Source organism: Schistocerca gregaria, chromosome 2 (assembly GCF_023897955.1).
Source record: "Schistocerca gregaria isolate iqSchGreg1 chromosome 2, iqSchGreg1.2, whole genome shotgun sequence".
NCBI lineage: Eukaryota > Metazoa > Arthropoda > Insecta > Orthoptera > Acrididae > Schistocerca > Schistocerca gregaria.
The window spans coordinates 768568280-768590037 of NC_064921.1; the positions used below are offsets into that span (position 1 = coordinate 768568280).

Here is a 21758-nt window from a genome sequence, read left to right on the forward strand (position 1 = left end):
ACAACGAAAGTGGTGTTACATTAAAAAATAGCTGAACACATTCTACTCACCCACTCTCGTTTAGTACAGAGGGAAACCTCACAAAGGGAAGCAGCCCTTCGAGCTCAAACACATCTCCCACTCACTGCTCAGACAACACTGGCGCGAAACTGGTGAGAACCGTACTGTGACCTTCAGTGACAGAGGGCTTCACGTACAAAAAGGCATCTGCTTGTCATCTGTCGGACTTTTTGAGGAACACGCTGTGTCCCGTACTGGCCGGTGCCCAGTGCTGTGCAAGGCTCCCCTACGTAAATAATGACAAGTCAAAATCTAGCTGACAAGCAAAAGCTGAGCGAAGTAAAACTAAATGTAAGGAGAGCAATGCGATAAGCGTTCAGTGACATTGCAATTAAAATTTTGTCAACCTATCTGACTAAAAGCCAGTAAGCGGTTCGAAATCATCTAATCAGTTACTCAGCGACCATAATGGGACTGAAACTGAAAATGACAGAAGGAAAGCAGAAATATTGCATACAGTCATCCGAAACTGTTTCACCGTGGAAGATTGTAAATCGGTTCCTCTTTTCGATCACAGCACGAACGCCGGAACGACGGATACTGAGATAAGTGATCGCAGAATGGAAAAGCAACTACAATCGCTTGGTAGTGGAAAGGCAGCAGCACCGGATGAGACACCGGCAAGTTCCTACAGTGATTATGTGAAAGAACTTGTTCTCCTTCTAACAGCAGTTAATCGTAGGTCGCTGGAGCAGTGAAGTGTACCTGGCAACTAAAAAAAAACATAAGGTCACACCCCAAGATGGGTCGTAGAACATCCTACATCGTTAGCGTCAATCTGTTTTAGAATGATGAGGTGTGTTTTGTTTCCACGTATCATGAGGATTTTGGAGAGCGAAAATCTCTGCTATAAAAATCAGCATGGATTCCACAAACAGAGATCTTGTGAAACTCAGCTCCCTCCATTCTTCCATGTGATTCGTAGCACTGTAAACAACGGCGCTCCGGTTGGTGCTGCCTTCCTTGATTTCAGTGAAAAACATACAAGCCCAGTGAGTATCCGATCATATTTGTGGCTGGATTCAGTTCTCCTTTGCAGACAGAACTCAACACATCGCTCGTAACAGAACAAAATCGACAATTGTGCAGTTACCATCAGGAGCCCCAAGGAAGTGGGACAGGCCCGCTACTAAATGGTAACTGTGTCGGATTTTTAGCCAGTGGCGCTTCATTTACTGAGGAATTCATCATTTTTGCAGCTCTAAATTAAGGACCGTTACTGTTTACAGCACATACAAATGATTTGGAGGTAACGTCGGAAGCCCCATGAGGCTGCTTGCAAACGGTACAGTTGTTTACAACAAAGTAGCAACTGCAGGAGGACCTGCAGAGGGTTGATGTATGGTGCAGAGACTGGCAGTTGACCCTGAACATAAATATACTGAAGGGTCAAAGAAACTGATATAGACATACGTATTCAAATGCAGAGACATGTAAACAGGCAGAATACGCCTGTATAAGACAACAAGGGCCTGGCGCAGTTGTTAGATCGGTTACTGCTGCTACAATGGCAGGTTATCAAGATTTAAGTGAGCTTGAACGTGGTGTTATAGTCAGCGCACGAGCGAAGGGACACAGCATCTCCGAGATAGCGATGAAGTGGATGTTTTTCCCGTACGACCATTTCACGAGTGTATTGTGAATATCAGGAACCCGGTAAAACATCAAATCTCCGACATCACTGCGATCGGAAGAAGATCCTGAAGAACGAACCAACGACGACTGAAGAGAATCGTTCAACGTGCCACTCTTCCGCAAATTGCTGCCATTTCAATGCTGGGCCATCGACAAGTGTCAGCGTGCGAACCATTCAACGAAACATCACCGATGTGGGCTTTCAGAGACCACTCGTGTACCCTTGATGACTGCGCGACACAAAGCTTTAGGCCTCGCCAAGGGCCTGCCATCACCGACATTGGACTGTTGATGACTGGAAACATGTTACCTGGTCGGACGAGTCTCGTTTCGAATTGTATCAAGAGGATGGGCGTGTACGGGTATGGAGACATCCTCAGGATTCCATGGACCCTGCATGTCAGCAGGGGACTACTCGAGCTGGGGGAGGCTCTATAATGGTGTAAGGCGTGTGCAGTTGTAGTGATATGGGACCCCCTGACACTGCTGGATACGACTCTGACAGGTGACACGTACGTAAGCATCCTGTCTGTTCACCTCCATTTTTCATGTGCGTTGTACATTCCAACTGACTTGGGTAATTCCAGTAGGACAATGCGGCATCCCACAAGTCTAGAATTGCTACAGAGTGGCTCCAGGAATACTATTCTGAGTGGCCACCGAACTCCCCAGACATGAAAATTATTGAGCGTATCTGGGATGCCTGGCAACGTTCTGTTCAGAAGAGATCTCTAGCCCCTCATACTCTTACGGATTCATGGACAGCCCTACCAGAGTCATGGTCTCAATTCCCTCCAGCGCTACTTTAGACATTAGTCGAGTGCATGCCACGTCGAGTTGCGGCACTTCTGCGCATTCGCGGGGGCTCTACACCACATTAGGCAGGTGTACCAGTTCCTTTGGCTTTTCAGTGTAAATGTGACATACTGCCCATAATTAGGCGAAGAGATCTATTACTGTACAACTACACTACTGGTGACAAATTGCTGGAAAGAATAAACACCGTAAAATGTCTAGGAATAGCCATCCGCAACGAGCGTAACTGGAATGACCACATAAAACAAGTAGCAGAAACAGCAGATTGCAGACATATCCCTAAGAAGACTCCTGGAGAAATGTAACTCATCCACGATGGAAGAGGCTTACAAGGCGCTCGTCTGACGAATTCCTGAGTACTGGTTATCAGTCTGGGACCCTTCCCAGGTTGGATTAATAGAAAAGAGACACATTGTGTGATGACGACGGGTGCGTTTCGTCAGGGATGGTTTAGTCGGCGCGAGAGCATTACTGAAGTGCTCAAGAAACTCCAGTGGCAGAAGCTACAAGAAAAGCGTTGTTCATCCCGGAAAGGTCTACTACTGAAGTTCCGAGAGAGTACGTTCTTGGAAGAGTAGGTATTATACTACTTCCTCTCCCAAATGTGTCTCGAAATAACCACGTCTAGAAAATTCGTGAAATTAGGTAATTAGCTAATACGGAGAATTACTTCAACCGTTCTCCCTACGCGCCATTTGCAATTCGAACGGGGAAAGGGGCATCAGTTAGTGATACCAGATGTACCTCCCGCCACACACCGTCAGGTGGCCTTTAGAGTATAGATGCACTTATAGATCTAGAAACTGGTATATGGTAACAATTCCAGTTCCTAAGAAGTCAAGTGCTGACATGTGCTAAGTTGCCGAGCTATCCTTACAATAATCGTAATTGCAAAATAGTGAGGCTAGAAGAGCGGTTTGGGTTCTGGAGAAATGCAGGAACATGTGAGGCAACACATTCTCCACGACTTATCTTAGAAGATAGTTTGAAGAAAGATAAACCTATGTTTATGACATTTGTAGATTTAGAGAAAAGCTTTTAACAATATTAACTGAATGCACTCTTTTTTTTAATTCTGAAGGTAGACCATAGTAAAGATCAAATACAGGTTGCGGATTGTTGTTCACAAGTTGTACAGCAACCAGACTGTAATTAAATGAGTCGAAGGGCCTTTGTTTTCAGTGTTAACAAATTTCTCTTTTTTCAGAAATTATTTCCTTTCAATTGACAGTCTTTACTTAATATCCCCTCTATTTCAGCCATCATTGCTTATTTCTCTGCCCAAATAACACAGTTAATCTAACACTTTTAGTATTTCATTACGTAATCTAACTCACACACCATCGTATGATTTAATTCTACTGCATTTCAGTGTCCACGTTTTCTTTTCAAGACACTACCCATTCAGGTCAAATGCTTTTCCAATTCCTTTCCCGCCTGTGACAGAACTACGTCGTCGGCATAGAGGTATGTTCCGTCGTTCTACGTAAATGAAAGATAGTTAATTTTTTGCCATACTCGTTCCTCTTGCTTTATATAAGAAGCTGGAACTTGGAACTAAACGAATAGCCACTTTAGCTGAACATCTGATAAAAAACTGACATGAACCATCCAATTAGAACAGGATGCGAAAATTATTAGGGTGAACAATTACAACATAAACCTCCTGACATTACAGAAAAATGTTCATATAGGGATAGCCCTTGCAATGAAAAAGAAAGTAATTTAATGACCAGATCAACAAAGCTACAACTCGTCATATTAGACGTAAGAATAAATAATGAATTAAACCCTTCTCTCCCTCCAGTCCTCCCTCACTCCCCCCCCCCCCCCCCTCTCTCTCTCTCTCTCTCTCTCTCTCTCTCTCTCTCTCTCTCTCTCTCTCACACACACACACACACACACACACACACACACACACACACACACGCATATAAAAATTTGGAAAAATCCACTCACACAAAGAATAGCAAATGGTTCAAATGGCTCTGAGCACTATGCGACTTAACATCTATGGTCATCAGTCCCCTAGAACTTAGAACTACTTAAACCTAACTAACCTAAGGATATCACACAACACCCAGTCATCACGAGGCAGAGAAAATCCCTGACCCCGCCGGGAATCGAACCCGGAAAGTATAACATATTCACACGTATCAAAACACACACACACACATACATAAACAAAACACACACACACAAGTAAACACTAAACAAATGTCAAACAACACAACACAAAAAAGATGCAAGATGTTGACATTCTGTAAATACAAACACATTCAATAAATAATGAAAAGCGCAAGTCAAATGTAGTAAATGTAGGTGAAAAACTCCGGGAATCGGCCATCTGGAGTATAGGGACCAAGTAAACATTTTTCTAGGACCACATATTTGGACTAGCAACACTGAAAATCGTAACACCAAACGATGGTTTAACCTCATGAAAGTTGTGGTGCGATCGTTGTTTATAAGCAGTAAAGCAAGAGAATAACATGAAAAAACGTAACATAATAAGGTAACTCGTAACTATTATATATTTATGCTTCATAAATAAAAGAAGCATATGGCGAAAAACAAACTGCCATTCATTCATTTGCAAAGACGTAACATATCTCCACGAATTTTAAGGCAGCTAAGTAAAAACGGGAAACGGAAGAAATAATCCAAAAGTTTTTGTTTATTCTCCCAGACCATTAATTCCCTTTCGAAAGACATCCTTAGTTTAATTCACAGCTTGCTCAGTGTACAGACTCCGTAACGTCGATGATATGCTACAAGCCTGTCCCACTCCCTTCTTACCTAGCGACTTCCTTTCAGGCCCTTCCACTCATAACTGCAGTACGGTTTCTTTACAAGTTGTGGACAGCCTTCGTCTCCCAGTATTTTATCCAGCTACCTTCAGAATTTCGAAGAATGTGTTGCAGACAACGTCATAAAAGCTTTTTCTACGTCTACAAAAGCAATAAACGTACGTTTCCCTTTCTTCAAGTCCTTAGCTGTCATGACAGCCGTAAATGGGTGTTCTGCGACCGTTTCAGGATAGCACTTTATGTGCTATAAAAACATTGCACAAAGAGCATTCATCTGAAAGAGGACTGTATCAAATAAAGGCCTCTGTGCATGCAAATGTCTTTCGTTGAAAGCCATGGACTTTTTCCTTCTTCTTCATCTGCATCTCATCTATGAGACTATTCTGTAACTCACACTTGACCGCCTGGTAGAGGGTTCAGTGAACCACCTTCAAGCTATTTTTCTTCCTTTCCACTCTCGAACAGTAGGGAGAAATGAAATCTTAAAGCTTTCCATACGATCTCTGATTGCTCTTATTTTATTACGACGATTATTTTTCCTATGCAGGTGGGTGCCAACAAAATATTTGTTTCGCACTCGGAGGAGAAAGCTACAGACAGAAATTTCGTGAGAATATCTTACCGCAAGGAAAATGCCTTTGTTTTAATGACTGCCACGTCAACTCGCATTTTCATATTCGAAACACTCCTCCTCTGTTTTGCGGCATTTCGAGACGAGCTGCCCTTCTTTAAATTTTTTCGATGTCCTCCAGCAGAGGACAGACATAAGTGGTAGTGTCTTTCGTTGTTTTCTTGCACCTATTAAGTCTTTGGTTCGCCCTGCCCATAAAGTTATCTCCGTGATCGTTCCAGTTTAATATGCACGTAATTGCTATTCCTAGGCATTTAATTAAATTGGCAGCCCTTAGAATTGTATGATTTGTTGTGTAACTTAAATTTAATGGACTACTTTTAGTACTCATATGGATGACCTCACACTTTTCATTATTTAGAGTCAGTGGCTACTTTTCACACAATACAGGTATCTTTTCTAAACCATTTTCCTAATGGTTTTGATCTTCTGATAACTTTACTATACGGTAAATTACAGCATCATATGCAAACAGTCTAAGAGGGTTGCTTATGGCGTCTCTCAAATCATACACATTAGGATAAGCAGATATCCTATGACACTTCTTTGGGGATCGTCAGATATCGCTTTCCGTCGTATTAGCTGTTCTGCCTGCACAAGACGAATTTCGTGCTGTTTTGGCTCATCCGCAGTGATGTTTATGTTGCTGTATCTGGCTTACAGTTTTCGTTCCCCATCATCCATTTCACTTTTCATAAAGAGTGATTCGAATAACTCTTTTTTAAGGATGTGACGTTGAGATATGACTGTGTGGAAGAAGAACTTTTATGATGGTGTTCTTTAGTATTAGATGACGTACTCACAGTAGACAGCCTTGGACACGATCTAATGATGTAGCTTACTGCTCGTTATTCTAGATTTATCTAGCTAATAACTTAGGCGTTCCCATGGTAATTGTCCTTATAGTACAGGTTCTTGTAACACTGTAATGAAGTTGCTCAAAAAGTAATTTTTGATTCGCCACACGAGAATGTTGGTGTTTGCAATTTGTTACCACGACGTCAGTGCAAAAAATTCTTGACTGGCAGTTTAACGTTACACGTTAGACAAGTATCTATTGCTGTCAGGTTTTACTAGCAACTTACTCTTGCTTGTATTTAAATTTCCATAGAAGTTCTTCGCTCTTACTGTTCGCGATAAAGTGCTAATTGGACACATTTCCCGTTTTTTGTAAGGCTTTGGCGGTTGCTAGTAATAACTAAGTTGCAGCTGCAACGCATGGAGTTATCGCTGAGAAATTTACTTATTGTACTTGCAACACATAAAACTGGTATTATCAAATGATTATATTTCATAAATACAAGTTTTTGAACATTAGAGCTTTTTCACGCTGTAATTTTATCCATTTCGTATAGTAGATCACGGACTAAGTTATCGGCAGTTATTTTTTGTGTTAACTCGTTATTCTTAATACATGTATTAATGACTCAAAGCTATCCGCTGTGGCCGAGCGGTTCTAGGCGCTTCAGTCCGAACCGGTGATGATGCTACGGTCGCAGGTTCGAATCCTGCCTTGGGCATGGATGTGTGTGATGTCCCTAGGTTAGTTAGGTTTAAGCAGCTCTGTGTTCTAGGGGACTGATGACGTCAGATGTTAAGTCCCATAGTACTCAGAGCCAATAATGACTCAATCTCTAACTACAGTTTCACTAACTTCAGTGATGACACAGAATAGAGTTACTGCTAAACCAATGATTTTTTAGTTGCTACATCGGTGTTGGCGAAGTACCCAGTTCATGGCTAATGCGGATCAACCTCGGACCCGGGACCTGTGATTTTTAGAGCTATGATGCACCAGCGGATCGTCAATTATCTCAAAGGAAACGAACTTACAAAGTTTTGCAATGTGAACAGTAAACACTCAGCCATTCGAAGTACACTGCAGTCTGTAACAACAATTTTCATGTTGAGACGTACTTTAATGTAAACAATGACTGGGGGCTGTAACAGAGGCCGGAAGTGAGATACGTAAGTAACCTGTTGCTCCGTGTGGTAAGTACTCCACGATACGTTTCCCACACAAGAGACAGTCACAGTATTTTCCAACGTTAGCACCGTTCCCTCTTTGTTCTAGTATTTTCACCTCCCAAATTGCTGGTACGTGTATTGTAGATGGGGATTTTACTTTATAGTATACGAGGGGGTTAGGAGAGTACAATGGTGTGCAAAACTTAAGATCGAAATTAACATTCACATGGTGTGTCACTGCGTGACGTATCTCGATGAAACATGAACCCTAAATAGAGCTGTTACACTATAGTAGAGAAGGTAACTGAAAGAAATGCGCAGTGAGGCGAACGGAAGTGGAGTATTCAAAAACAACAAATAGATTGAATTCGCCGCTATTTATGATGGTCCCTTGTACGTTAAAGGCGGAACACATATCTTAATAGGGTGTGTAATCACCACGGACAGCAATACATGGCGTGCATCGTGCTCGCACGCTTGTCACAATATTGATGAGGTCTTCTTATTGTGTGGTAGGTCGTCCCATTTCCCCACCTACGCACTTGACAACTGGTGGATGGTCGTTGGCGCATGTGGACGTGCTGTAATACAACTCCCATCGCATCCCACCCGTGCTCAGTGGGATTTAAGTCGAGGGAACGAGCAGACCATTCCATTCGCCGAATTTTCTCTCTTTCCATGAGTTCTTCCACTTGCGCTGTGCGATGTGGTCGCGCATTGTCGTCCATACAAATGAAGTCAGTGACGAATCCACTTCCAAAAGATGCACTTGGGTAAAGATTAGAGTACCACGACAGCATTGGCCGATGTGTGAACGGTGTTAAAAGATCTGGAGGTCAGTGTGTCCTGGCAAAAATAAGCCACCTCACACCATAACATCTGAATTACCAAAACGATCATGTTCGCTTATTTTCCTGGGTGCCTTAAGTGTTCCCAACCTCTCGCCTTGTCAGGCTGTACTCTCACCGGAAAAGAGCACGTCATCACAGTCCTCGCTGATCCAGAGGCTTTGCTTTCGCCACCGTCGCAGCCGGTACGGCCGATGTGCCGGTGTCAAATGTATACAGCGTCGAGCAAAGAGATTATCGCCATGCAGTGGCAGTGGCACATCGGAGCGTGAGAGTCTGTGCCTTGCAGTCCTGTTAAATGTGGTTGCAATTGCACCCACTGACGTTGGTCACTTCTTGCTTGTGCGAAAAATTGGAAATGAGCATTCGGCGTCATTGGCCGGGAGGCCCCTTACGGGGCAGATCCGCCCGCCTTGGTGCAGGTCTTATTACATTCGACGCCACATTGGGCGACCTGGAGCGGACAAAATCCCCGATCCAGCCGGGAATCGAACCCGAGCCCCTTAGGAGGGCAGTGGGGCACGCTGACCATTTTTTTAAAATCTAATTTGGTTCGTTTTCGTTCGTAGTATCTGCTCGGGGTGGACATCGCAAGACACCCGTTTCAGTTAGTCGTTGATCCATTAACTCAGGTTTTTTTTATTATTATTACAGAGGGCAGCCTCTGACCGAACACACTGAGTTACCGTGCCGGCGCCATTCAGCTCTCGGGGCGGACACTTCTTGCCGGTAGGTCAGTGTCATCTGCTACTGTAGTTGACCGTGGTGGCCCACCTGCCGTCCTTCTTTGATTCGGAACCCTCCCCACGCACCCTGTGAGCAATACCAAATTCCAGGGCTGCACTCGTCAAAGTTCGTCCTTCTTTCAGTTCAAAAATGGCTCTGAGCACTATGGGACTTAACATCTCAGGTCATCAGTCCCCTAGAACTTATAACTACTTAAACCTGACTAACCAAAAGACATCACACACATCCATGCCCGAGGCAGGATTCGAGCATGCGACCGTAGCGGTCGTGCGGTTCCAGACTGAAGCGCCTAGAACTGCTCGGCCACAAGAGCCGATTATTCTTTTCCGTGTGAGTCACACAGAGGTCGTGCCCGATCCATGTTTTGATACAGATAGATGACCATGGCAGTGTACGTAACTGCTCGCTGATTGACGCTGACCATCTGTGTGCGACTGGGAGACGACTGGCAACATGGGCGCGCACTTCCATCCACTTCCACTGAGTAGTTAATATGGTATGTTAATTTATTAATCTCGCCCTTAAGTTATGCAGAGCAGTGTACGTACACGGTCCAGTCACGCTAATGTGGCCACCCCGTTGTTCGATGTCAACGTCCAATAATCATTCGCAGATAGCAGGTGACAGCACTAGTAGTGAAGGCTATGTAAAGCTTGCTGGTGTGGCTATGGTGAGGAAGGTAGGGGGGGGGGGGGGGTGGAGGACAGGAAATAATGCAGTCGTTGTCGTAACGCGGAAACGGAGCGATTTATCTGACGTCTACAAGGATATTACCATTGACTTTTGGGCCACGTGTGGAGACATTTCCGAAACGGCTAAGTTTGTAAAACGTTGGCCTGCCGCCGTGCTTAAAGTATACTTTGCGTGACACAATGGCGCTATCCGGGACCGCTGCTGAAAACACTTTGGTATATCACGGGCTATAGATGACAGTGTTGAAAGACGGCTGCGGAGATGTGCACCGTCGAATAGATGTGCAACAGTTATACAACTGACCGCCCAGATGAACCACGGTAAAGCAGTGTCTCCTCAACGATCGTTCAGCGAACGTTGCCGCGTGTTGGCTTCCGCAGCTCGCGCCCGGTGCATGCCCCGTTCTGACCGCTGTTCTGTGGCGAAGAAAGCAGAAGTTTGAACGCCAGTAGCGCAACTGGGCGTACACTGAGTGGCGACAGGTGGCTTTTTCAGATGAAACACGTTTTATGCTTCACCAGACTTGAAATGCCTGAAAGCAAACACCCTGAAACAATCATCGGAACGGTCCAGGGCGGAGGAAGGAGCGTTATGGTGTAGAGAATGTTTTCGTGGCATTCCTTTGGTGCTCTCGTCATTCTGGAAGGCACCATGGATCAACACAAGTATGCGTCTATCCTTCGTGCCACCACTAAATGCTGTTTGTTTTTCCTAGCCAGAATGTCATCTACCAGCACGACAATGCAACGTGTAACAGCTCGCAGAGTACATCGGTGGTTCGAAGAGCACCAAACTCCACGGATTTAAACCCAATCGATAATCTGTGGGACCACCTCGAGCACAACACAGACCAATACGTTAGATGCCCTATCGGTGGTTTGACAAAATGTTCACGCAGAATTAACATAGAAATTTGACTGACTGATTTGTCATCACTACTTAACAACCAACCATCGACTGACTGCGCCCTTGTGCGCGACACCTATTTATAGCCGCGCGTTTGACAGAACTTACGAAACGACAAAATACATCGTTGCTATATTTTGGATATTGACACAGAAGATAGAAAAATAAAAAATAAAATAGCAGTCAAGTACTTTTAAAAGGAAGAGCTGTATAATTAGAAAATGGTAAAATAATAGGTACCATTGCATGGGAAAGTGGTTGTAACGTCCGCGGGAATGCCAAAGTTCGAAAATAATTTTCTTTATAGTGAACTATTCTAACTGGAATAATTAAGAAACTATTATTTCAGAAAAAATATACATCTTTTGGACGCAGAAAAATCAGTGTCACAAAATTGTAACTCTGGATTTTTTAAAGAATTACATTCTAAGATTGGAACACTCTGTACACCAAAAATATTCAATAATAAAAACTTTTAAGATTTTAAATTTTTAGAGAAAGTAAAACGTTTGCTTGAAGGAGGAGAATGAGGGCTTTCAAATAAGCTGTGTCAAACAGAAAGAAATAATTTTTAGCGGGCTGAGAATCAGATGAGCATATAGTTTACAAGTATAGCAAAGCAATGAACCTTCCTTTAAATAAAATAGTTCCGCATCAATTATTTACACTATTATCATCAGCAAATTGTTAATTGTGCAGTGAATAACATGACGATGGGACCCAGAAAAACGGATTTTTGTTATAAAAAATTTATTCATGAACATTTTCACAAAATTCCTTCAGTCACCTTCAAAGTACTCTCCATTAGATACGATGCGCTTGTCAAGTCTTCTTTCCCAGTGTTTGAAGCGTGTCTGGAGCTCTTCAACTTTGATATCGTCCAGTGCCCTTTTCGAAGTTGTTTGTACCACATCCACATCATCATTACGCTTTCCTTTTAGCGTTTTTTTGTTTTTTGTTTGTTTTTTTCCATTCGTGGCAGTAGAAATAAGTTGCCTGGGGCTATGTGTGACAAATACAGAGAGTGGGGAACCACAGACAAGGAGGTTTAAATTCCCGAACACATTTCGGCGAAAATCAGTAAAGACAATGATTATGGTCTTCACATTCGAACTCACTTGCTCTTTGTGCGTGTGTGTGTGTGTGTGTGTGTGTGTGTGTGTGTGAGAAAGTTGGGGGTCTTACACTGGCTTGACTCTTGCTTGGTTTCTGGGGCACGCCTGTAACACCAACTAACATAACCTGCTAATGTAAATGAGTTTGTTCAAAAAAATCTGGATCACTTTCAGTCTGTTTTCAAGTCCAGACACACACTCATAAGCATGGTTTTTTGCTCTTTTACGAGAAGGCGTGGAAAAAATTTAGCGGCAACATGTCTCACGTGCAAATCCTCACCCAAAATCCGCTGCCACGAGCTCCAGCTCACTGCTGTCTCAGTTAAAAATTGGTCGATCGTGAAACGACGATCCGAGTTGATTTTTTTGGCGGATTTTTTCAATGTTTTTCTTGTTTTACGATGTTGCAGGGCGTCCAGAACGAGGTTGGTCTTTAGCGCTCATCTCACCACATTGAAAGCGTCCAAACCAGTCTAAAACTTGTATGCGGCTCTTCCATCCTCCTGGAAAACATCTTGAAGCTTTTGGTGAGTCTCTGCGGCCGATTTTTTTTTTATTGGGAAACAGGATTTCACACACAATCTTTCTTCTTTTTGAGTGTCCGTAACAACTTCGCAACCGGAACGCGCCAACTCACAGAGTAATACAATACTACGCTCACACGTTCACCTGCATAGTGACGCCGTCTGCACAGTTGTTTCGTGAAACTCTACTACCCCCATCTGCAAGAAAACTCTGTACTACTTCTACAAATGGCAACGTCCTCTCAGTCCGGCTATTTTTGGTTTCCTCCTCGTAAAATTTAGTGAAATGGTGCATGGATAAGAATTTAGTAATTTGTTGTACACATGGTATATTCATTATTAATGAAAAGATATCATAAACAAAAAAATTAATATTAGCATCAGTCGTTTCAAAGCACAAAGGAGGCAAAGACGTGGTGTGCAAGATAATTTAAAACCTCGGTATGAACATTAGGACGGTCGTTCAGTACGTAATGCCCCACATTTATTTCTCAGGACATATTCATTGCTAGGAGTCAGAAATTGGTGACAAAATGCATCAACAAGTCTTGTCCATGTCCTGTTGTTCTACGTAGTCTCCATCATGTTCTACGGCCGTACACCAACTGTGTGGAAGAGCATGTGTTCCCTGCTGGTAAAAGCTCTTGTCCTGTAACCGTAGACATATTTTCAGTGCATGACTGGCACTCTCGTCACCTTCAAATCTTCAACCTCCAACAATTCAGATGAAATGGTCTTTCTTTGAATCTTGTGGTCCGCTGAGAGCATTCGTGGAACCCATCGTGAGCACCTCTTTGAATATCCGAGAGTCTCGATCACTGCAGACGCACTTCCAACGCCGACCGACAACTTTAGAGCCAATTGCTGAGTCGCGATGCTCCGGTCTGCATGAATAATAGCATCTGCACTATTCAGCGTGTCTGGAGCAGTGACTATGACAAGACGTCCGGAGCGTGGCTCATCATGGAGCTCTGTTTCTGCATTTCCTGCGGCAGTAACTTTATTTACCCAACCCCCAACTGTACGCCTATCAACTGCAGCATCGCCATACACTGAACACAAACGCTTATGGATGTTCACCATGTTTTCTTCTCTGCACTCAAAAATTCAACAGCAGCACGCTGCTTGTAACATGAGTCGTGTGTAGACGCCATTTTGACGCTGTACTACGGCTCTGCCATCTACCAGAACGGTTCGAAACTTCACCTGCGCACAGAAAAAACATCAAATGTGAAGCACCAACAAGGACGTTTGTCTATGTATATCAATGGCTTTTTAAAAAGAGGGGGGGGGGGGGGGGGGAGGTACTTACTGAATGACCCTCGTAAAACCGGAAAGATGCTACATGATATGGATATTAATAAATGGTTTAAAGCCAACTCACTGACATTAAACTTCGAAAAGACTCACTATATGCAATTCAGAACCTGTAAGAGCTTGCCACCTAGCATATGCATAAAGTACGAAGAAGAGCAGATAAAAGAGGTTGACAGTCTTAAATTCCTGGGATTACAACTTGATAACAAATTCAGTTGGGAGGAGCACACCACAGAACTGCAGAAACGCCTTAACAAATCTGTATTTGCAATTCGAGTGTTAGCAGACATAGGCGACATAAAAGTGAAAAAGCTTGCATACTTTGCCTACTTTCATTCCATAATGTCATATGGTATAATATTTTGGGGTAACTCTTGAAGTCAAACAAAAGTTTGTAATACGTATTATTTGTGGAGTAAACTCACGGACGTCTTGTAGAAACCTCTTCAAAGAACTGGGTATACTAACTACTGCCTCTCAGTATATTTGCTCCTTAATGAAATTTGTCCTAAATAATATACCTTTTTTTCCAAGAAACAGCTCAGTTCATACATACAATACCAGGAACAAAAATGATCTGCACAAGGACTTAAAAGCACTTACTTTAGTTCAAAAAGGGGTCCACTACTCAGGAACACTCATCTTCAATAATTTGCCAGCAAACATAAAAAATTTAGTTACAAATAGAAATCAATTTAAAAGGAGCCTGAAAGACTTACTAGTGGCCAACTCCTTCTACTCCATTGACGAATTTTTTAATAGAAACAAATGATGTGTTGTATATATTTACACTATTAGTATTGTTATTTCAGCTTAAAAAAATATATAAAAAAAGGTGACATGTTCCACATCCACGAGGATCTCCTCCTAATCTAATCTAATCTAATCTCTCCCTCTCTCTCTCTCTCTCTCTCTCTCTCTCTCTCTCTCTCTCTCTCTCTCTCTCTCAACAAAAGATGGCAGACGCTCACAAGCTAACGATTGCGAATATTAGTAACCAAGGTGTGAAGCAGCATTAACTCTGTCCCTTTGTTTTTTGACGGAGAAGAGAGCAGGATTCCACGCAGAATTTAAGCACAAACCTCCATCTGTATTTATATGTTCATTTGCTAATTTATTTTTGACTCTTTCCTTATTAACATTACCCCAATAACTGTAACTGCATGCCAGTATGTCCGTGCTGTTATATGCCACTGGACGACAGGTGTTAACGCAGCGTTCTGTACTAGCAGATTTGATCTCCTGTTGTGAACATGTGTGAGGCTCAGCAGACAGGTCCCCCTGTGTCCTGATGGTCTGACAACTGCGAGGAATAAGACAGACACCCACCTTACGTAAACCGAGATCATCCTTTATCCATCACAAAAGGGCACTAGTCTTAGATGGTGGGTGACAAACGCATTTCTCATCATATTTTCGCACCATATGACAAATCCTCTTGGAAAAGGAATCTGCGTAAGGCCAAAAGGTGCCACCTCTGCATGATCGTCACTCACGGCTGACGGATAACGCAACGCACGTCTGATTTGTCTTCCACTACAACCAATCCAACGAAAGGTGATTTCGAGATGGTTTTAATTCAACTGACAAACTTTCAAGGTGGACCCTGTGAACCAAGGTACAAAGCAGGCTACCCATTCACGCTGATCCGGATTGTAACTTTTGTGTTAGCTGAAGAGCAACACCGTGTTACGAGTGGAGACCGAAATTCACGCGTTTTAGCTCAAGCAGGCTAGCGTGAGGAGTGAAGAACTATACTGACGTGAGGTCTGGAACACAACAAGGAATGAGAATGCAGAAAGCGGACGTAATTAGTTTGATAGCCGGCCGCGGTGGTCTCGCGGTTCTAGGCGCGCAGTCCGGAACCGTGCGACTGCTCCGGTCGCAGGTTCGAATCCTGCCTCGGGCATGGATGTGTGTGATGTCCTTAGGTTAGTTAGGTTTAAGTAGTTCTAAGTTCTAGGGGACTAATGACCACAGCAGTTGAGTCCCATAGTGCTCAGAGCCATTTTTAATTAGTTTGATACTTAACTTTAATACATTAATGATGAACGTCACTCTTGACGGTACATGATTCACAATATTATCTGTTCAGAATACAATCTTGAAAATAGTCATTATAGTAACTGAATATGGCGCCTTGCTAGGTCGTAGCAAATGACGTAGCTGAAGGCTATGCTAAACTGTCGTCTCTGCAAATGAGAGCGTGAACCATCGCTAGCAAAGTCGGCTGTACAACTGGGGCGGGTGCTAGGGAGTCTCTCTAGAGTAGACCTGCCGTGTGGCGGCGCTCGGTCTGCAATCACTGATAGTGGCGACACGCGGGTCCGACGTATACTAACGAACCGCGGCCGATTTAAAGGCTACCACCTAGCAAGTGTGGTGTTTGGCGGTGACACCACAGTAGCAACTATCAGTCTATAGATACAAATCATTATGAATTGGCTTCTTATAAATGTCTCAAAGTGCAACCAGTCTTACGTCTGATAAACACATGTGTCGCTTTTCGTCTGCAGAAAGATGGCAACGCCATAACATTGTAGCGAATAGCAAGAAGGCCTGCAAATGATTGAAGATTGTTGAATCGGCTCTCAGTTGAGCTTGAACACTAATAAATGTAACGTATTACGCGTAAATAGTGGGAGAGACGCGTTGCAAGTTCGACTATACTGTTCATAATAAAGAGCAACAATCGCAAAATATTTAGAAGAAACCGGCTGAGTCGATTTAAAGTGGAATGAACGCATAAATCAAATTTTAGAAATAATAAATGACAGTTTGAGGTTCACAGGACGAGCGTAATTCAGGAAACGTAATTCATCTGCTAAGGAAACGCTTCACAAAACGTTCGCTTTCTCGTCAGTCTGGTTCTCTTACCGGGTTAAATTAATAGACGAGATGGAGAAGATCCAACGAAGAACGGCGCGTTTCGTCATTCCACTGGCACCGCTACAACGATAGCACTGTTGAAGTTTCGAGAGAGTGCTTTCCAGTGTGTGTGGTCCAACATATTACTTCTACCTGCATACGTCTAACGAAATGATCGTGACGATAAAACTACATAAATTACAGTTAACGGCCAACAGCCGTCCTTCCCACAAACCGCTGACGATTTGTGGGACTGGGAAATGGGCAAAGGGAGGAGGGGTCGAAGAAATTGATTTTGGTCTCAGAAGCACCTCCAGCAATATATCCTAAGATAGAGTGTGAGTTCAAGACATACTCTTCATATGTTGTGACCCCCTAAATTCAATAAAGAAAAGAAAGGTTACCACATGTCGAAAATTCTGTAACGTAATACGCACATCAAGAACCCAACTTCTCGTCCAGGCCCTGGAGAGATGTCGAACCGGCCGCCATGTCATCTTCTGCCATTCGGCATCAGGCGAATGCAGTATGGAGAGGCACGCGATCAGCTCTCCAGACCGTTTCGCTGACTTGGAGCCGCTACTTATCATTCAAGTAACTTCTCCATTGGGATCGTGTGGCTGAGTGCACCCCCAGCCAGTCCTTCCACCAAGGAAAAATCCTTGGCAGTACCAGTAACCGAACACGGGTCCTCTGCATCTCAGCCGTCTGCACTATCCTTTTTTTTCTTCTGTCAGTCTGTTTCTTCGTCTTCCTGGAACAAAGCGGTGAGTGAAATGAAAGTGCTTTTTAACTTACAACTTTGAAGTTTGAGAGTCTTACAGAACAGAATTATTATTTATCTCTAGGATACACATATTCTACAATTTAGAGCAATATGTAAACGATAATGTACAAAAGAAATATGCTAGAATTCTCGGCTCAGTTGACCTTATGCAGTGATGTTAAGAGAGATTCTATCTATTCGAGTGTTATTGGAGATGTATTTTTCGTATCCTTCCAGTCTCCAGTGAAACTTCTCTTAGGGAAGTGCTCTATACTGTGGTCAATGGTCTGCTGTGAAGCTTCACAGTCACACAACTGGGAGTCTGAGAGTCCTCATTTGTATATGGAGGACTTAATTCTTCCGTGTCAACATCGGATGGTTTCAATGGACACCATGTTCGTCTAGGCAATTGCAAGAGTGATATACGTGTGGGATCTTCGAGGCCATAACGACGTATGCTGGTGTTGTTTATACACCTCTCCTTCCAAATATCTTAAAACTTGAGTGACTGCATGTAACGAGTTGTCCAGAACAGTTTCATGAGTTGAGATGCGTGCTGGTGGACTGAACGCAATTTCCTGGAAGGTAGCCTATTCCCATTCACGGCTCAGTGCTTCCTGCCGTCACAAATGTGGTGGAGCGAAGTTACTGAGAGCCGACAGTCAAGCTGCAGGAGTTGACCTCAAGGTGCCCATTACGATTCTCCAAATGAAAAGCTAGCTTACTGAGGTGAACACTCTTGTAACATGCTGGTGCGCAATATTCAGCCACAGAATATGCAAGAGACGAGGCCGTTTTACGGTGAGTGTCACCTTGAGCCCCCCAAGAAGTTCCATAACAGAAGGTGACTTGTAGTGACTGATTTTCTACGCTATTGTTGGGGTGGAATGCTGTCACTCTAGTTCTTGTAGGGTTAGGTCACAATCTCCAATTTCTATAATAATCAGTAACTGATCTCAGGTCTTCTGTGGGCACACTTTCTCCGTCCTCTAGGTGTTTGCTTTGAAATGTAATGGCAGTATCATCCGCGTAGCAGAACTTCCTGGGTAAAGTTTGTGGCGTGTCAGAGCTGTACAGGATGTTCGGAAATTCCCGTTACAAACTTATAGGACTTATGGAGGGTAGTGAGTACCAGGAGTAGACAGTAACCCATGTCCGGAGACGTACCATTTCCGTTATACGACGGTTTCACGCGGGGTAGTTGCGAGGTCTGAAGCGCCTTGTCACGGTCCGTGCGGCTGCGGCTCCCCCCGTCGGAGGTTTGAATCCTTCCTCAGCATGGGTGTGTGTAATGTCCATAGCGTAACTCAGTTTAAGTTAGATTAAGTAGTGTGTAGGCTTAGGGACCGATGACCTCAACAGTTTGGTCCCATTAGACCTTACCACAACTTTCCAACGGTTTAAATTCGGAAGTGTAACGTGTCAATGTGTGCTGAGGAAAGAGAAAAGTCTCAGAGGTGCTTGTCCTGGTTTGGAATAGGGCTGATAGGATAACGTGCACTACGTCAGACGGTCACCTGATGTCATTTAACGTTTGTCTTTGCGAGACCTATTCAATGCCTGTGCCTCTCCGGTACAGTAAGCATGGTTTGGTACAATTTTTCGGAATAAACAGACATGCTCCTTGTGTAAGGCAAAGCTCGAGTTAACGGAAGTTCTGCTAGTCGGCTGTAAAATGAACGTTTTCTGTAAAGTAGCAAACCATTCCACAAATATTTTACGCAAGTTGCGCAATGAACCGAGAAATTTTACTAGATGTCTCAACAGACGATATGGTGATAGATGGGTAGTGCGAGCTGGTCCAACCGCATGACCCCAGCGGTCATGGTTCATTAGATTTTCTTTTTCATGCTTTCATTCACAAATATAGCCCGTTTCCTAACACGTTAAGGGGCCAACAGCTACAATTACAATTGCTACTTGCTACATCTACAGTGTTAACTACTTTACAACATTTTCTACTTTATTATGTTAGGTAATTTTTACAGGTTGAGATATTTCTTCTTCCTCCGCAAAGCTACCACCCTACTCTGTTTACGATGTTCAGTCAACCTAAAGGGTAGTCAGCCTCGCCGGCGAGTTTCCGTCCCTGGCAATTGGAGCGGCTCCTGCTACTATCTAGAAAACGCAGCATTTGTTCTTCTTTATTCTCCCACACCCTCCACCTTTGACTACAACTGCGTCTATTACTACCACTAAAAATAGATACCAAAGCTACATTTCTGTAATCGTGCCTTCGTTGTATTGTATTGTTGCATTACGCACCTCACCCTATTACGCGGGAAGGCAGCACGGACCATAAGGACGACCGAGTCTCACCCGCTGTGGAAATCGCGAGACGCACAGTTTGAGCTATTAATGCAGTCATTCTAAGCTTTTACTGAAATGACACAGGAAGGTCTGTTCAAAACCGTGAACTGACCCTGGACTGTACGTAGGACACTCACATCCCTCTATGTATGTTCCTGCCTCAGCTCTGCAGCCGTTTCTAAGACTAAAGGGCACTCGAACAGGGACTCCCCTGCATCTCTTCCTATCCTCACGCCGGCTTGGCCTTTTTCCCCATCCCCCAACGATATGACGGGTAAGGCACGACCGGTCAGAAAGTGCGTAAGTCCCCTTGTTTAAGATCTTTAATTTTAGATCTGTCTCTTATATTGGGGAGCCAGTTATATACCCGTCTACCGGTCTCTTCATTATTGCAACATTTCCACCATAGGTCTAGCCTTCTTTCCTTAATCAGCTTTATGCGCGCGCCCACCCAGTATACCCTGAATTATATTGTAAAGCTGTTTCCGCAGCCAGTAGTGTGCGGCTGGATGTCTAACGGACAACTGCAATGGAGAAAGTACCGTAATCGTCAGTAGCGCACTCGTATGAGAAGTGCGATAAGCAACTGTTGAACGTAACAGTAGACGTCTTTGCACTCTCCGCACGGCCATGACAGACCTCACCCACGTGACCCCAACCAACAGAGCCGTACCCCACAATCGACGTGAATACACCAGTGTGTTAACGGGACAATATCCGCTCATTAGTGAAACTTGTTTTACCCGATATTTATCAGTTTACTTAGCACCTTGAGTTCTCGTTTTGCTGAGTCGTCGATGTGGGAGACAAAGTTCCAACGTTCATCCACGGTGATCCTGAGATATTTGGCCTCCTGCTGACAGCGAACTGGTGTATTATTGATCCGTGTTATTCACGTGATCGCCGGATTTGACTCCTATTGATTACCTATTGTAGAGTGGTATGCAAAGTTTAATTTAAGAGACTCCTGTAGGGACAGGAAGATCTACTGGGACGAGTTCTGGCCGTTGCTCTAGGAATTGAAGATACAGCGGGTGGGATGAAGAATCTGTAACAGAACACACTTCGTAGGTACAATGTCAGTCGCAACGTTGGTGACTGACACATCGAGCCGCTGTTGTAATGCATAAGTACCGTTCTGTACGTACAGTATGATGGGCTCTTTTTTGTTCTGGAAAAATGTAAACTCGCAATGTTCAAGTGTCAGTACAAACAAATGTGCTTAAGACGTAAGTGGATGTCTCGTTATGTTTCCTTTCGGATTGTTTCCCAATAAATGTACTGCGCCACGCCTAATTCAGTGTTTCAGACAGAAGTAGATGGAACTTCCTGGCAGATTAAAACTGTGTGCCGGACCGAGACTCGAACACGGGACCTTTGCCTTTTGTGGGCAAGTACTCTACCAACTGAGCTACCCAAGCACGACTCACGCTCCGTCCTCACAGCTTTACTTCTGCCAGTACCTCGTCTCCTACTTTCCAAACTTTTCAGAAGCTCTCCTGCGGCCTTTGCCCATGAAAGGCGAAGGTCCCGAGTTCGAGTCTCGGTCCGGCACACAGTTTTAATCTGCCAGGAAGTTTCATATCAGCGCACACTCCACTGCAGAGTGAAAATATCATTCTGGAAACGTCCCCCAGGATGTGGCTAAGCCATGTCTCCGCAATATCCTTTCATTCAGGAGTGCTAGTTCTGCATGGTTCGCAGGAGAGCTTCTGAAAAGTTTGGAAGGTAGGAGAGAAGGTAC

At 43.8% G+C, this 21758-nt stretch overlaps 1 protein-coding gene across 1 annotated transcript in view; it reads left to right on the forward strand.

Annotated features, from left to right (window-relative positions):
* LOC126334994 (sodium-independent sulfate anion transporter-like) overlaps positions 1-21758 on the forward strand; it is a 696684-nt gene that overhangs the window by 69305 nt on the left and 605621 nt on the right. The window contains exon 2 of the mRNA XM_049997810.1: positions 12640-12756. The gene's annotated coding sequence lies outside the window, so the exon portion shown is untranslated. The remainder of the gene's footprint in view (positions 1-12639; positions 12757-21758) is intronic.